Source organism: Diceros bicornis, chromosome 18 (genome assembly GCF_020826845.1).
Source record: "Diceros bicornis minor isolate mBicDic1 chromosome 18, mDicBic1.mat.cur, whole genome shotgun sequence".
Taxonomy (NCBI): domain Eukaryota; kingdom Metazoa; phylum Chordata; class Mammalia; order Perissodactyla; family Rhinocerotidae; genus Diceros; species Diceros bicornis.
The window spans coordinates 53,679,795-53,692,309 of record NC_080757.1 but is presented as its reverse complement, the minus strand read 5'-3'; the positions used below and the strand labels follow the sequence as shown (position 1 = coordinate 53,692,309).

At 43.7% G+C, this 12,515-nt stretch overlaps 1 protein-coding gene across 9 annotated transcripts in view; it reads left to right on the top strand.

Moving 5' to 3' along the window:
• Positions 1 to 12,515, top strand: part of SLC39A11 (solute carrier family 39 member 11) — a 378,940-nt gene that overhangs the window by 216,315 nt on the left and 150,110 nt on the right. The gene's annotated exons all lie outside the window — the stretch shown is intronic.

Here is a 12,515-nt window from a genome sequence, read left to right as displayed (position 1 = left end):
CGCAGAGTGAGCACAGTGGGCATCAGAGCTGCAGCGGGAGGGTGGAGATGCATCCTGAGGCTTCTGCGTGGTGGAAGGAAATGTTCATGCCCCAAATGCTTCTGAGAGTAGGTCGAGGGAGGCCTCTTAGTGGAGGTGGTGGCTAGGCTGGAAGGGATGGAGACTGAGGTGGTGTGGTTGTTGAAACAGCTCAAAACTGGCTGTCAGAAGATCTGGGTTTCTATCCCTGTCTGCTACTTTATAGCTTCATCATTATTAGTAAGATCACTCAATATCTGAGCCTAGGTTTTCTTATTTTAATCAGAACGTTTTTGGTTGCTGATGACAGGAATCAACTCAATCAGCTGAAGCCAAAGAGATTTTATCAGTTCACTAGTGGGAGGGGTATTGAAAGCTCATGGAATCAGGGAGAGCTTCAGGAACAGGCCTCAGGATCTGGAATGGGGAACTTGGCACCATTGAGATGACCTCTCCACCTGATGCATTTCCCTTGTCTTTGCTTAGTGTGGCTGGGCATCAGTCCACAAGGGCGGTGTCCACAGGGAAATGCACACAGACCGAGGATTCTGATTGGCTGGTTTGAATTGTAAGTCCCACCCCTGAACTGACCACTGTGCTCTGGAGACCAGATCAGGTGTAGAGTTGGGGTGTTGAGTTTGGAGAGGTCTAAGGCTGAACACGTTAGTCTCCTCTGTCTGAGTTCATGAATCAACCGTAAGAAGCAAAGGAGGCGGGGCCGGCCCCGTGGCTTAGCGGTTAAGTGCACGCGCTCAGCTACTGGCAGCCCAGGTTCGGATCCCGGGTGTGCACCAACGCACCGCTCGTCCGGCCATGCTGAGGCGGCGTCCCACATACGGCAACTAGAAGGATGTACAACTATGACATAACAACTATCTACTGGGGCTTTGGGGAGAAAAAGGAGGAGGACTGGCAATAGATGTTAGCTCAGGGCCGGTCTTCCTCAGCAAAAAGAGGAGGATTGGCATGGATGTTAGCTCAGGGCTGATCTTCCTCACAAAAAAAAAAAGAAGCAAAGGAGGCAGATGGAAATAAAAAATTCATCTTCGTTTCTGATGAAGGTTAGGTTAGAGGCAATGGCTGATATACATCAACAGTGGGATTCATAATGGTGAAATGCAGAATTAGGCTGACTTACCTGCCAACTTACAGACACATCTGTGGGGCCCTCTGGGCTCTGGACCCTGTAAAACTTGCAGCATGGAGCATTAGACCAGAAGTCGTACTACTGTGGGCACCCTGGCACTCAAGGGAAGGGGAAGGAGGCTGAACCATGCATGTCTGGGTTCTCCCCCTAGATTCATCTCTCAAGAAACTCACTCTGTCCCCTTGCAGAGGTGTGAAGAGTGGGACAAAAGGCCAAGAGTATTTAGGAGAAAATCCCTCATGGAAACAAGAGGAGTGAGGAAGAAGCATCCTACACTCCACCCAACAGGAGGAAAGACTGGTCAGTTACAGGAAGAAGCCAGAGTTAGGAGTAATGGCTGAGTGGCTAATTGGAAGGAAGAATATTGGGGTAGGTCACAGAGCTAACCCATTCTTTATCTGTAAAATAGGATTTGAAAGACCCATAGAGTTATTTCAAATCTTCTTTTACAGACATAGGATTGAAATATACCATTTAAATTGAGCCCGAAGGACGAAGGGCTCAGAAACGACTCAAAGGATAACATTTACATCACAGAAGTCTCAGAACAAAAAATATTGGCCCTTTCAAGTTCAAGCAACATTTGGCCAATGTTTAAGTGGCAATTTATAATTCCTGTCTAGCGGGCTTTTATTATTCTCAACACCAAAGCTCCCTAGGGGCCTGGAAGGTAACAGATTGTGCCCGACTTTGAAATATTTTGGACAATAAGTACATCTTCTAATAGGAAAAATCTTGCGTGTGTATTCTTGGTTCTTTATTTGGCTACTGGAAATTCTGCATTGTGCCCATCTTGGCCTCTAGTAGTTAAAGGAAATTCGGTTGAGAACCATTGATACAGGGGAATATATAATAACGTAGAATATGTTCAGGCTTTATTGCTATGTAAAGTCATGTTTCAAACAGTACGATCCAATTAAAAAATGTGTGTATATATGTACGTGTGTTCATCTATACACATATAGTATAAGTATAAAAAAGATTGTCAGGATTTTTTAAAGGTGGTCACCTCTTTGTGCTTATTAATATTTTCTATGTTTCCTATAATGTCTGAGAATTTTTGTAGGCTAGAAAATATTTTAATAAATTTTAAGGGACAATAATGCTTTTTATTTTAGGACACAAAGAGATGTCGATTCCTCTGGGCAAATGAATTTGTTTCTCATTTAGTGGACATTCCTTATTTTATGAACAGTTGGAATGTGCTGTCCCTGAGGCTCATCTTGGGGAATTTCTTGGGCCAGGACACAGTTCTGTAAACACTGGCACTGGAAATAGCCACTCCCTCCTACTCGCTGGGGATGAGCGATCCTTTAGGCCAGCTGTGTCGGAGGCTGTGTCTGAAGGCATGGAACATTAGCCCTGGAAGGGGCCCTGAAGTCAAATTTAGCTCATTTACAGTTGGAAGAAGCTCAAACCTTTAGAGGTTGGGACTTTCCTAGGGTTACGTACCAAAAACTGGATATAGAGTTGGCCTGAGAATTCTATGCCATGATTCCATTCATTGAATTGTGTCTTTCTAAAGAGAGAGGAAAATCTGGTGCAAATTTAATGTAGACAAGTATATTGAAGACATAGATGTCTAAGGACATGAATCAGGCTTCCCTATGGTAGCTTTTCCCTACTCCTTCCTTCCCTCCCTCCCTCCTTCTCCCCTTCTAGCCGCTTAGCTCCTTAATCCCTTGACTATGTTTGGGACTCTCACTTCCCCCCACTTTGCGAGTCTCGGTGGAAGACAGAGCCTGCCTTTCAGGATAGAAGTTGGACTTCTAGCCTCTCTTCAGGTGGTGGTGACTTTGGCTTGGCCAGTTGGATGTGCCTGATAGCCAAGGGGGCAGCTTTTCCAGCAGGAATGGCCAGCACTTGGGGCCAACAACTAAGCTAGGGCATGTGGTGTCTGGCATTCGGGATAGCAGGTGCCACCTTGAGGGTGTTACTGTGGCATTTTGTCAATGGACCAGGAAGTTGTGGTCTCCCTTGGCCCTGTCTGGGTTCCAGGATGGGTTCTGTGGCCATCCTGGGTTGGTTCCATGAGCCCCTCAGTACCTTTCCAATGAATGAGTTGGCTTCTGTTGCCCACCACTGAGGATAGTGCCTGGTAAACTCTCCCTACTGAAGCTGGACGTGGACGTAAATTCTCCTTTGCATCCAGGTGAAGTCTCTTAGTCTTCTTGTAATAAAGACAAAAAGCAAAACAAATTTCAGGCTTGTGCTTATCGTTCTTCTTTTGTTGTTATCTCCAGCGATTATCCTGTGTTCCAGTGTTAATTGTTTGCTTCCCGAAAAGCAAGGAAATCCGTAAACCAAGAAATGTTTATGGAATTTCAGTCTCACTTAAGCCTTTTTAGTACTACATTTTCCTTTCAGTTATGTTTGTTTCAGTTTCAGTTTGTCTTTGACAAAAGAATGATTTTGTTTTCCTATTGTAGTTTGCAGAATATAATGCTCTTTGTTAATATTGGCAATATGTATACTCTCTTGATTGTAGCAGCTAAGAGTTTTCATTAATCCTGTCATGTTTTGATTCCTGGTGACTGACTCTCAGGATAAGATTGGAAGTGCTAGATATAAATAGGGGGAGAGATTATATAGAGTTAGACCATACACAGACCCTACATAGACGCTACATAAACTTAGGAAAGATGAGAGAATGCCTTAGTTTGGGGGAATTTGTTTTCTCTCAATTCTTCGCTGGTGGTTGTATTTCCTTGTGATGGCCCATAGCCTCTAAGGAAAAAAACAGGATTTTTATTTGATGTAAGGAAGTGATGGTTCCTATCAAGACAATTCAATTACTTTTCACCTTCTAGTCTTAAATTCCTTTGCCTTTCTCACTGTGTGTTTGGAAGAGAGTCATATTTATCCTTAGATACCCAGATGTAACTAAGGGTCAGGTACCTCCCTGTCTACTGCTTTGAAACACCTCATTAGGCAATAATATTTGGACTGAAGTAAATTGAACTACAGAGGAAGGACCTTGACTAACTTGTAGTTGGGTGGTCTAAAACATTAATTTTTAAAATTTAGTCTGTATTCAGGGTGAGAGTGGAGGGCCGTATGGCTTGTACAGTGCAGAGTCCTGGGCCCCTCTCCAGGGGTTCTAGTTTAGTAGCTGCCAGAGTGGAGTCCAGGAATCGGCATTTTAGATGCTCCCACCATGACCCTGCAGTGGATGGTGTTCACTCCACACTTGGAGATATAGTGGTCTAGGGTCTTTATTCTCAGCATTAGAGAAGATGGCAGAGCGGCATTATGTCAAAGGCAAAAGTGAGCCAAGTCACAATTGTTAATATTAGCAATTGGACACGAGCCCTGAAATAGGTGTTCTTCTCTTAGATGTCTCCTCCTTGACCTGGTAATTTACAACCATGTAAGTGAAGCGAGGAGCTACCATCTGTGTGGAAAGGCTGAGAGTCCTTTGCAAAGCTCTTATAAGCATAGTGTTCTCCAAAATGCCCTTTCTCTGCGTGTGCTGGGACTGTTTTGAAGCAAATGTTTTCTGCTGGTGGACCCTTCAAAAGCTATTGAGGTCTTTCCCAGCAGGGTGTCTGTACAGGGTGGGCTAAGAAGAACTGTAGAGACAGCTCTGCTGTCTGCTTGGGATTTATTTTTCGACCATAATTAATTCATCAGGAGTGAGTTCACATTGATAAAATGGTTGTTTGTCCCTTTAAAGTAGAAGAGCTGACCTGGTAGGTGGGCATTTTAATCTTACTGGAAATTTTGGCTCCGTTGACTGAGAGTAGAAATTATTTCCTCACTTAGATGTTTGGAACAAGCAGCGTTTCAGTGGGTGGTTTGCTTAATGGATGAGAAATCTTTAGCTAGTGGTGAACCCATCTCTTCTTCTGATGTACATTTAATTTTTACCAATTATGCAAATCTATTTGTCTCTGTGTTGTCACTAAGCATTGCTTATTCATAAGCATCAAAGGTAAGGCATGGATTGCTTTTGGTGCCTGGAAAATATGTACTGACTGAAAAGACAAGGGAATCGAATCAGCCTCCTGACACAGGCAGCCTTTTGCCCTCTGAAAATCATGTGGCTTGTGATTATTAGAATGATAACTGGATATCAATTATAGTTACAAAGATTGTAAGTAAGTTTATCATCATGTTTCTTAAACTCCAGATCCTTCTCTGCCTAAAGGCTAATAACTAAGTATAATAAATACTTCAGTTATCTTCCCATGAAGCTTCCGTGGTCTCTAACGGAATCTTTTCCTGCCCTGGGTGATACATGACTCATCAGTGCATCCTTGAAAGGTTTTACGCTGAGACAAACTTGTGGCTGCTTTCAGAGTCGACGGCAGTCAGTTTGCCTGACTTCTTCCCACCCTAGAACTCAGACCTTAAATTGGGCAGAAGTAGGACCGTCAGATAAAATACAGGATACCCAGTTAAATTCAGATTTCAAATAAGCAGTGAATACTTTTTAGTATAAGTATATTCCATCCAATGTTTGGGACATACTTAAAATATTTGTTTTATCTGAAATTCAAATGCAACCGAGCATCCTGTATTTTTATTTGTTAAGTCTGGAACCTCTAGCAAGGGTCCTGTCCACACTAGCTTCTTTTTGCTTTATGTACTGTTTGCAAAACTGCTGTGTTGCGTACAAGAATCCAGGGTTGTGGAGGGAAAGAAGACTAAGAAAGCAAGGGAAGCTCTCAGATATCCTAAACTTTCGAAGAGTTTTATTCCAATATTAAGAGAGAACAGTAGCTTTTGGGACCATATCAGGTAGTGGATAAATGAAGCAGATAACCCTTTTTTTTTTTTAAAAAGGCTAAATTATGGTGTCTTGAACTCTCAAACACGGATTTAAAAAATGGAGGCTGAAACTCTAGCGGGGCCAGGTGGAAACATCTGTCTGATGTGTAATAATACCTGCTGCTCCCGGGGAGCTCTCATTAGTCACTGACAAACCCAAGTGGATCACAGGAAAATTACCCGTGTCTGTAAGGAATTAGCTAATCATATTATCATTACTTGAAGAGGCCTCATTTGGACAGAAGACCTTTCACAAGAGAGGAAAGAAATATGCCTGAAACTGTGAAAAATGTTTAACTTCACTTGGAGTCTAAGAAATACACATTAAGGGAAATGTCATTTCCCCCATAAATGAATACATTTATTTTTAAAATGAGAAATACCCAGGCTGACTAGGAAATGTGTGAGAACTTGCAGGCTCTGCTCATGGGAGTGTAAATGGCACAGCCTCTCTGGAAATTAGTTAGACAGATGCATCAAGGCCCTTTGATCAACAGTTCAATTTCTGGGAACTTTGTCCAAATTTCTGATTGTTTATGTAAGTTAAGAGTTTTACGGTGATATTTATGAGAAAAAAAATTAAAAATAACCTAAATGCCCAATGGTATGAGAAGGTAAATAATACTTGTATTCCTTGAAATGCTTGTATGGTTTTTAATCATATGGAGGAAATGCTTGTGTTATGTTTAGTGGGAACAAAAAGCAGTCTACAGTTATATGATATCTCAGGTATGTAAAACCACATGGAAAATCATGGAAGGAAATACACCAAACGTGATATATTATTTTTTTTAGGTGAGGTGATTATCTGTGATTTAAATTTTCTTCTGTGTACTTTTAGGGTTTCCAAGTAATATGCATTTATATCTTTATAATCAGAAATGAGGTTATTGGCAGGAGTATTTTATTTGGGTCACTCTCTCAATGGTGAGATGGATCAAATGGCTGACCAGCCCTGCTTTGACCACTTAAGCCCATTTAACTTATTAAATTCATGAAATTTAAATGAATGCTCTGCTGTTGGTTTTATGCCAAGACTTCACATTTGCAGCATATATGTTGGCAGTTCAAAGGGGTTCTAGAGGATCTGAGGACGTTCCTGGGTGAGTTGCCTTGTAAGGCTCAGAGAAGCTGAGGAATTTCTCCTAGGAAAAGCACTGTAAGCATCATTTTTCCTTCTTGCTTTACATTGTCTCTTGCCAAATGATAGATTGATTGGAATTATATTGCCAATCCACAGCACTCCCACCTTCCCAGTTCCTGAAGTTGAGTCACATCTCATGTGTCCAGTGGGGTCTAAAGACAGCATTTAATGCTGAAATGTTGAAGGGTCTGAATCACCCCCTTGAAAATGTTCTTTCTCTCAAACCACCGGGACTTGGCCCTAGGAAGATCAAAAGTCAAAAGAATTAATTTGTTTTATTTTTCTCTCCATTTCAACTGACGCCTCTCCTTTTTTGGGAAATGGAAGCCAAAATCAGTTGGAAGAGGTGGTAGTGGACGGTGAAAGGGGAGCAAGGGGTAAATGAAGGGAGTCTTCTCAGTTTATTTTCAGATGCATATGCCTGCATTTGCATTTGCAAAATGCATGTGTGATACAGCTCCACTCTAGCTCAATTTTCGGAAACTTGTTGGCCGACGGTTAGTTACAAGCAAGTACCTGAAAGATTTAAGGATCTTTGCGTCAAGATTCACCTCCCTCCATCTGCAATAGGATTTTTTCCTCCGTGCCAAGCTCTGTTTCCTGGGATAGGTCGGCCCCTCTTACATAGTCCAATGGTATATATGAATCATGAAGCGATAAACAATGAATTAGTGTCCGAAGTTAAGGAGGTACTTTCCCTTGGTCGTGCCCATTCTTGGTGGGAGGGAGCAGAAAGAGTATGCCCCCATGTGGCAAGAGTGAGGCACTGCATCATTTAGCATCTGGAAAAGACAGAGCAACCATTCAAACTCGAATAAAAAAGAAATGGTTTCACAAACAATAGGCTTAGAAATAAGCAAAATGCCCTCAAGCCATTAGAAACCAGAGTCACAGAGGCTAAGAAATTTAGAACATATTTCTGTGTTTTAAGTGAAACAAGTGGAATATGAAACTCTACGTTAAAATGTCTAATCAATAGTAATAGCTAATGTAAATTGTGCCAGGCACTGTGCCAAGGTCTTTTACATATATTTTAGTTCTCATAACAACCTTACTAAGTAGATATGATTATTAAACCCATTTTACAACCAAGGCACTGAGGCACAAAGACAGCATTTGCCTGAAGCCTTATGGCTAATAGTTGACAGAGCCGCAATCCCAGAGTTGACGGGGCCATGATCCCGCAGTTGACAGAGTCACAATCCCATGGCATCCAGTGTAATCTACCAGGTGTTCTCTTCATTTGCACTGACTGCAAGTATGTAAAACATAAAGGTGCATGAACTGGGCAAGAGGTAGGGACAAATGACAGTCATTGTGTTAAGGGTATTGGGGACGTTTTCTCTTTGGGGAATGGTTTTTAATATAGTCACGTTTACAGCTTTACAAAAAGGAACAGTGTGAGAGTTGTGGATAGATTTCGTTTTGAATGTCTCTGAGCTGGGGGGATTTCTGCCAAGAATGGGACAACCACGTTGACTCTGTCTTGAGTTTCCATGTGACTGTCAACAAGGGCCTTCGTGGGCCTTGGTTTCTCTAGGTGCCAGAGTTGATGCTAACCAGTGTTGAGTAATTAGTTCATGTTCAAATTCTGCATTAACTATATAAAGGAAGCCATTCTCATCCCATAAATGATTAAAGAAACAGAACCAAATTCTTAGCAAGCGTTGTCACACTCATGTTGATAATTTCTTCTTCCCCAAATTATGCTGATTCTCTGGGAAACAAGAAAGAAGGAAAAATGTAAGTAAATATAAGTAAAGATCTTCCTCTTTCCCTGCTTTTGATCAGCCTTTGGATTTTGTTCGTGCACGTATAGTACCTAGAGGATACGTATCGCCAACTACTCTTCCTTTTTGTTTTGTAACGGGTTTAGGAAGAAGGTATTTTTCCAGGGGTTTGAAGTTTTCTGCGCTGAGCAGATGAGGATTTGCCTATTTGTGCTAATTCAACCGAATCATCTCCAGTGATATCTTGGGGATATTTTTGAAGCTCTCGAGGCTGGTGATCTGTTAATCAGCGTTGCCGTATTCATTGGAGCCTGAGGTTCCGTCATCGGTCCTATTAGATTGGGTCAATTACATCATCACGGGGACAGCAAACATCCCGCCTCCCTGGTGGGACCGGTCCCACGGGTTGTGAAAGCAAAGGTTAACTTGGCATTCATCTAGCAAGATGTTCTCAGTCTGAGGTCCTTGCATCCATAAGGATTCAAAAATTATTTCAAAATCATCTGTCGTTTTGCTGGAGAGAAGATTGTAGCTTCCACTGTACTTTCAAAAGCAGTTGCTGATCCAAAATGGTTTAGAGCCACTGATCAAGGCCTTTCACACTTCACAGGGGAGGAAGTGGAGCCCTCAGGGGGAGGGGGCTTTCCCAGGCAGCAGGGTTGGCTCATGGCCCCCCCAGCTTGTGTCTGCCGGACCAGGTCTGCTTTTGCTCTCTGAGGCAATGTGTTGGGACAAGAATCACATCCTGTGTTTGGGGGCAGAGGAAACCAGGAAGCAAATGTGTCACATAAGGTCACCCTGTGATTCAGCAGGGAAAGTGAGCCCTGGCTCTGTCTGTCTGTTCCCCTGTGGTCCTCATTCTCAAATGAGGCAACGCGGTGCCTCTCCGGGAGAGATGAAGTGGGGGGATGACGGGCTGAGCCCCGGCAGGGGGTGCCTTCTTTGTGTGGATTCATAGATGCTCCAGTTTAAAAAAAAATTTTTTTGATGTTGAGCAACTTTGAAGTCTTTCTACTTTCCCAAAAGAATTGTAACCCTGTGTTCCGTAGTTGGTGTTAATAAATATTTTCTACTTACAGCTGCTTTACACTTAGAGATAGTAGGTCTAGTGGGTTAAGAAACAATGTTTTCATGAAACATCTTCAGGTTTGTCTGTGAGTGGGAATGATTATAAATATGAGATTTGCACTGAGCCCTTTCCCCTCTGGTGTCAGTCAATGCCGGCTCACCAGACCCTCTCTGCAACCTAAATATCTCTGAACTAAACATCTGAGATTTCAAGCTTCTAAATGTTACTTCAGGGACTGCTCCCACTACCTTTTCTGGCGAGCAAAGGAGCAGATCAACACTCTCTCCCTCCACCCCCAGTCAGCCACGGGGCCCTGGGTAAGAGGTGGCCTCTGGAGGCAAAGGACCTGGCTTGACTTCTGCATCCATCTTGGACTGACTGTGTGACCTGGGACCAGTGATCCACCTCTCTGCTCTTCAGGTTCCTCATTCATTAAAGGGAACGGTCTCTCCTTCATGGGGCTTTTGTAAGGATTGAGGATTAATTGAGGATGAGTTCTCAGTACCACCTGTTAGCCCATGTTGCTGATGACGTTGTCCATTTCTGAACTTGACAGACATCGGCTGTTCCATCCCTAGATGTCCTTCCTCTTTGCCAGCCCCTACTTCAAAAGTGGCCAAACCTTTCCTCTGTCAAGAAATCTCACCAGCTCTTGTCACTCTGGCACACCCCTACACCCCACCTCAGGCCTGACAATTGCCTCCATTAATCAGTCACCCTTTGCCCACAGCACTGATGTTTCACCTGTTGCGTGCGATGGTTTAACCAGCCTTTCCAGGAGTGGCAGGAAGACTCATTGCTCAGGATGCATTCATACTCTCTGTAATGATTTATTTGGACTAATTTTCCTCGCTGCAGACTCATTAGTGGCTGTTACCAAATGGTGGCTTATTAAACTTTCACAAGTACGTCATGCGTTCACACCCTCCGGTTTCCCACTAGAGACGGCACCGACATCAGTTTTCACACATTAAGACTCCAAGGCGACGCGTGCATCTTTACCTCGATTAGTAACTCTTTATGCCTCTCAGTGTTCCTATTCAACACACGTATGGTGCTGGAATGTGCTAATGGTGCCCCCATCTCTGTTGCTCTCTGTGCATTATTTGCAGGAGATTCAGAGTCGGATCTTTGTGACGCTGACAAAAATAAGCACCGCCTTCAATGCTTGTTAGAGAATTCATTTCTGTCCCTTAGATTTAAAGGGATTTATTTGTGTCTTCCCTGTCTGTCCCCCCTAAATTATGAAGTCCCAAAGGGAAGTGTTTTGGGGTTTTTGTTGCCCCTATCAACTCCCACTGGAGGGCATCTAGGTCAGGTCTGTGCTCTCAGAGGAAGCCCAAGGAATCAGCGGTGTTCACTGACTGGTCCAGGAGACAGCCCAGCGCCCTTCGCCATGACGAGGCTTAGTTCCTAGACGGCACTCGGGCCTGCTCTGCTCGAGTCTTTAGTGTTTATGGGCTTGAAATCCCAGATGTATAGTTCAATTTCCCGATCAGCCTCTGCAGCCTGAGTCATCAGATATCGTCAACTCAGAATGCACAAACGCATCCCCCATGTGTGTACAGATACACGTGTGCAAACATACATGAAAGCTGTCTGATATCAGAAGCAACAAAGGTGGTTCCGAGTGGCAATCACATGCTCGCACACGCACGCATTCTCACACACACAGTGTGGATTCCGCACAGTGACTGTTTGGCTTTGTCTTATGCAAGTATTGTCCATTTGAGACAGCTGCATTCTCAGAGGCCAGTTTTGTGACTTGTGGCTACTGACCATTGGAGGGCTGGCTTCCCTGCATTTCAGAGGCTTAATAAAAGGCCCCTTCTCCCTACGAGAGCTGAGATTCAGCTGTTTGTGGAAGCACCAACTGGGACCTGGGGAGGAGGGAGTCTGCCTGCCCTTTGGCGCTTTCTTACTCTTCAGGCTGTACTGGCTTGATGTGAGTAAACAAACACAAAATGCTTTTCAAAAGAAGTGGTTTTTTTCTTTGCATGTTTTTTGAAATATAAAACAGTATTCCACTTAGGCAGGTTCATCCCAAAGGGGCATCAAAGATTTGATCAAGTTTACATAGTGAGATTCTGGTCTTTAAATGAAGCCCCTGAGGGGGTGAGATAAACAGCCTCACCTTGCTTTACAACAAGGACTGAGGAGAGGCCAGACCAAACGCCATGGTCTGAGATAAAGGAATCCCCAAAGTTGCCTCCTGTTTCTTAATTTGACTTTGGGAAAATTTTCTGCAGCTTTCAGCTTAGAGATGAGAGTTCTTTTGCTTGTGGAAAATTTGTAAATAGAGAACGAAGTAGAAACACCACAAGAGGGGCCAGCCCCGTGGCTCAAGAGGTTAAGTGCGTGCGCTCTGCTGCGGCAGCCCGGGGTTCACCGGTTCGGATCCCGGGCTGGCACCGACGCACTGCTTGGCAAGCTCATGAACCAACCGCATGGATGGGGTACTGTAGTTGGCCCATGAGGGTCAGAATGTCCTATGGCACACAGGCTGACGTTCCTCTCTCTCTCTCACTCTGTGGCTGCATGACTTCCCATCTCTGTCCATGTGCATCTGCATCCTTCTGTCTGTCTGTCAAGCTCCTTCCTCGTCCCATTCTTGCATGGTCCATCGTGACTGCC